The following is a 6,000-nucleotide window of genomic DNA, read 5'->3' as shown; positions in this document are numbered from 1 at the left end:
CAGGGCACTGGCCAGGTCAGTCTGGCAAAACCTTGCTGCTTCTGAACAGTCTCTTCCTTCCCCTTCCACTCAGTCAGACTCCTGAACTTTATCTTTGATGTTCAGGGCTCCTAAATTGTTATATAAAATTGATTCACTTGTTTTTTTTGGGGGGAGAGTATTTTGTAAAAGGGATCACAGTAATCGTCTGACTATTCTGCCGTATTGGCACTACCTCTAAATTCATATTTTTAAGTTCATTAATATAATATTACCTAGCTTGGATATCTAACTTAGAAGCAAATAAAAGGAGGTTAAGACCACAGTTTTCCCTTAAACAATCTATAAATAAAACAATTAGCAATGGATAAATAAAACAACAAGAACAATGTCCTGAACGCTGTACTTCAGTAAATGAGGTCTTTGTGAGTTTTCAGAAATGAAAGAAAATAAAATGTTTGATTCATTGAAATCCCTGTGCCTTGAAACATCCTTCTGATAGGCTGTCATCATACATTCTCTGGTTCAAAATCTCTCCTATAATGACACATGTTAAAAGCACTTGTACTTTAAGATCTGAGCCCTCCATGAGGCCAGGAGTTCAGTACTCTTTAAATACACAATTACTATTTCTGTACTCTATGTGTGTGTGTAACTATTCTCTTCTCCTGGAATTATTTTCCTCCTTCAGTAGTCTTTATCTTTCTGGGGAACTCTTACTTATCTTTTGCAACTCATTGCTAACAATACTTCCTCCGGGTTTCCTTTCCTACCTTCCTCATGAATATTTCATCTCACGCAGCATTTTTCTTAATATTGTGTTCATAATTACTGTATCACTTGGCACATTGACTAGTGGGGAACTTATATTTTATCTCCCAGCTTACATTGAAAGTATAGATTATACTTTATTTTCATGACCATACCACTTTGAAAGGTTCTGACACATAAGCACTTGACACTGGCTTTTGCTCTGCTCTGGATCCTGCATTCAGCTCATCAGCATCTGATCTCCAGTTCTTAGGACTTGTGTCAGTAGGCTGCCATCTTACCAGGCAGTCTTGGATTTGTCAGCCTTCCCAGCCTTGAGCCAACAGCCTGCTGTCTGACCTCTGGATCTTGTTTTCATCAGCTTCTACAGCTACATGAGTCAGGAAAAGCCTCCAGCCTAATACCTGACTCCTGGCCCAAGGACTTAGGACTTACCAGCTTTTACAACCTCATGAGCCATTTTCTTGAGATAAATCTCTCTCTCTCTCTCTATATATATATTCTGGTTTTGCTTCCTTAGAGAACCCAGTCTAAGACAAAGAGTAATCCTTAAATATAAGTGTTTTAGGAATTCTATTTAGTATACTTAAAATGGCAATGAAAACATCAAACAAACCCGTGATGTTGATGAACAATTGTATTGCCTTTCTCCTTACAGCATTTACATTCAGCACTCTCTTGACATCTCATCCAAATAAGCTATCATGTTACATGATAACTGACATGCTAATTTACATGCATGTTAATTGATAATTCTCACTCAGGAATAAATTGTCTTTTCTCTCTCTCCTATATTGGTATGTAAGGGTCTAACATAAAATATGAGACTTGATCACTGTTACTGTTCTATTATCCTTTGTATTCTCATGGAGCGATAAGCCATTCATAGCATTCCTGCAGAATTCCAACCTCACTATCAGTTCTTACTAAGGAAATTTAGAGTAGGAGAATCTGATAACAGCTGTGCAGTTTTGGGTCAGCTTTAACTTATGGAATTTAAATTTGTTTTCTTCTTTAATTTGTTATTATACTGCTGGACTCAATATATTATGTGGGCTTCTAAAATAAATATTTGATTTTTTTTAATTCATGGCAACTTTTCAGTCAACTTATTCACCTCTGTGACTCTAATAAAACAAGAAATTAGATTTTTTTTAATTGGTATATAGAGAAGGGCACTTGATTTCCCCCCCTTTTCATTTCCTGAAAAATTAATGGACTTGAATCCATTTTTTCCTCAAAATTTGAAAGTACACAAACTTTATATATGTACTAGAAGCACTTATAATCACAATTCTACAGTATTTGTGTCAGTAGTTACAGAGCCGACGAGATCTAAGTTCTTTTTAATTTCACTAGCTGCTTATTTCTTGGTTCAATGCTTTCTCAAGTTTGTATCATCAGCAAACTGAATGTATTTACAACTGGTACATTCTAGTATTAATTAAATTATAAAGAACAGAACATTTAGCGTTGGAAAAATGAACATTATTTCATATTTCTTTAACCTAATGTTATTTCATATAGATTTAGTTTAATATTTACTTTATTGGACAATTTCCTTCATTCCAAGAGACTTACCAGTCTTTGAACAAGGTGGAAGTTGAACCCAGGATATATGGAGTAAGAACTCCGTTTTGTTGAACTAATCTCTTTCATCAATCTGATGACATTTTATGTCATAATCCAATATAGTGTCTCATTATTAATATGTCAGTGATGAACTGTCTGCCTATATTATGCATACAGATTTTGGAACAATTTTTACTCTAGAATTTCATGCGATTTGCTTTAGTAAGTGAGTTATTGAACAATTTTATTGAGTGCCCATTCTAAAGAGCACTGCATTAGGTGAAAATGTAGGACTCAGCAAAGCAGAAGATACAGAAATGCATTGGTAGAATCAGGCAAGAATATGAAAAAAAATTTTTTTTAAAAGAATAGTTTATTTTACTCTGAGTTTACAACCTATGGACGCAAAATACTGCACAGTACATGAAAATTATTTCCTCTACTTATAAGAGGCAAAGAAACTGTCTTCGCTTTTCCTCTTTTCTTTGTATATTTCCTTAGAGATACAGTGAATCTGGGATTTTACTTTAACTCCTGAAATTTAAATACATCGCTTTGGTGATTAAGATCATTCTCCAGTTTTACAATGAAGATATCTAGAAGAACACTGACCAAATAACATCTAGATATGTAAAATATATATCTCCAGAGTGAGCTCAGGATCTTTTAGGAGACTTACAGGAAACTGTCACAGGTACAGTTCCTTTTGTCTTTTGAAGAAGTTATTGCCTTTTCTTCTGTTTTGCAGCATAAATTGTCTAAAATTTTGTCTTAATTTCAGTCACTTCATGATAATTTACATACATGTTAATTCATAGTTCTAACTCAGTAGTAAATTGTCATTTTTCTCTCTTCTATATTGGTATGGGTGTCTTTCATTGGTAAAATTGTTTTATTTCCCCAGCACTACACTCCTAAACTTACACATAAACTCATACACACAAGTTGTCCTCCCACCCCCCTACACACACAAAAAGGCATAAATGCAGATTCAGGACAAAATTTCAATTCAAATAGTATAGAAATGCATGCATAATAGCTAAAGGAACACAAATTCAGACTACTTTGATCTATATCAGTAATTTCCAAATTGCATGTTATAAGATGAGGAAAATTAAAGAATTTCCATAGTCAAATAATTTGGAGAAAATTACTTGCTTTCTTCCTGTTCTTCAACTTAACTTCACAAAGCATATTATCACATTCATGTCTTTTCAATGAAGAAAATTACTTGTCAGACACTTCACCAAAGAAGACATTCAAACAGCCAACAGACACATGAGGAAATGCTCATGATCTCTAGCCATTAGGGAAATGCAAATCAAAACTACAATGAGATACTATCTTACTCTGGGATTAGTGGCAGGAATCAATAAAACAGAAAATGGCAAATGTTGGAGAGGCTGTGGGGAGGTTGGAACTCTTATGCACTGCTGGTGGGAATGCAAAATGATACAACCATTTTGGAAAATGATATGGAGCTTCCTTACAAAGCTAGAAATAGAAATACCATATGATCCAGCAATCCCACTCCTAGGAATATATCCTAGAGAAATAAGAGTCATCAACAAATAGACATATCCACACCTATGTTCACTGCAGCATTGTTCATAATAGCAAAAAGATGGAAACAACCTAGATGCCCATCAACAGATGAATGGATAAACACACTGTGGCACATACACACCATGGAGTATTATGCAATGATAAAGAACAACGAGGAATCTGTGAAGTATCTCATAACATGGGTGAATCTGGAGGCCAATATGCTGAGTGAAATAAGTCAATCAAAAAATGACAAATATTGTATGAAATCACTACTGTAAAACTCATGAAAAGGTTTATATACAAAAAGAAACAATCTTTGATGGTTATGAGGGAGAGGAGAGGTGGGGATGGAAAACACTTAATAGACAATAGATAAGTGGAAACTTTGGTGAAGGGTAAGACAGTGCACAATACTGGGGAAGCCAGAGCAACCTGTAAAGGCAAGGTCATGGTAGCTCCATAGACACATTCAAACTCCTGGGGGACCAAATTGCTTGGCTGAGGGCTGTGGGGACCATGGTCTCGGGGAACATCTAGCTCAACTGGCATAACATAGTTTATAAAGAACATGTTCTACATTCTACTTTGGTGAGTAGTGTCTGGGGTCTTAAAAGCCTGTGAGAGGCCACCTAGGATACTCCACTGGTCTCACCTCTTCAGGAGAAAGGAATAATGAAGAAAACTAAAGATGTAAGGGAAAGATTAGTCCAAAGGACTAATGGACCACATCTACCATGGCCTCCACCAGACTGAGTCCAGTAAAGTAGATGGTGCCTGGCCACCACCACTGACTGTTCTGACAAGGATCACAATAGAGAGTCCCAGACAGGGCTGGAGAAAAGAGTAGAACAAAATTCTAACGCAAAAAGAAAGACTCACTGGCCTGAAAGAGACTGGAGAAACCCTGAGAGTATTGACCCTGCACACTCTTCCAGCTCAGTAATGAGGTCACCCCTGAGGTTCACCCTTCAGCCAAAGATTGAACAGACCCCTGGAATAAAACAAGACTAAAGGGATGCACCAGACCTGGGACAGGGACTGGCAGGAGGGAACAGGGTTGAGAAGGGAGAGTGTTGACATGTCACGGAGTTGTTAACTAATGTCATAGAACAATGTGTGTACTAACTGATGAGAAACCAGTTTGTTCTGTAAACTAGTTTCTTTCTTATTCTAAGGTACAATAAAAAAAAAGAGAAAAATACTTGTTTGTTTATATTTATACATATATTTAACCACTGTCATATTTTTAAAGCATATCTTCAATTTGTACATACTAGGATTTTTTTTTTTTTTTTTTTTTTAGGGTTAGTTTCACCTACAATACTTTTTGTCAAATGCTGATTTTTCCATAATATGAAGTAAGAAAGATGTCTGCAGGATAACTCTGGAGAGTTTAAAATTTGGAGGAATTATTGTGATAGAAAATAGACATGATATAGAATTGTTGTTGTTTTGGTTCTTAGTTACCTTGGAGTCAACTCTGTCTCACGGTGGCACTGTGTATACTAGAATGAAATGTTTTCTTGTCCTGCACCATCTTCATGATCCTAGGTATGTTTTTTCAGTTGTTACAACCATTGTGTTAACTCCTTTCATTGAGGATTTCCCTTGCCTTCACTGGCCCTCCACTGTACCAAACATGGTATCCTTCTCTAACAATCTCCCTCCAAAGTAAATGAGTTAAAGTTGTGGACAATATTCTGTGATCCATAGAATTTTCATTAGCTAATTTTTGGAAGTAGGCTTTTATTCCTACTCTATCTTATTCTGGAAGTGCTGTTGAAACTTGTTCATCACGGGTGGTCATGCTGGTATTTGAAATGCTAATGGCATAGTTTTCACCATCATCCTAGACCCAGTGCCCTCAAGTCAATTCAGACTCATAGTCGGACCCTATAGGACAGAGTAGAACTGCCCCATAGAGTTTCCAAGGAGAGCCTGGCAGATTCTAACTACAGACCCTTTGGTTAGCAGCCGTAGCACTTAACCACTATGCCACCAGGGTTTCCTTCACCATCATAGCAACACATAAGCCCCCACAGTGTGCCAAATTCGCAGGTGATAAAATTGTTGTTTTTCGTTGTTGTTGTTGGTTCCTGTTAATCGATTCCAACTCATGGTGACTAGATG

This window comes from Elephas maximus, chromosome 1, assembly GCF_024166365.1.
Source record: "Elephas maximus indicus isolate mEleMax1 chromosome 1, mEleMax1 primary haplotype, whole genome shotgun sequence".
NCBI lineage: Eukaryota > Metazoa > Chordata > Mammalia > Proboscidea > Elephantidae > Elephas > Elephas maximus.
Note: the sequence above shows the minus strand (reverse complement) of the source record.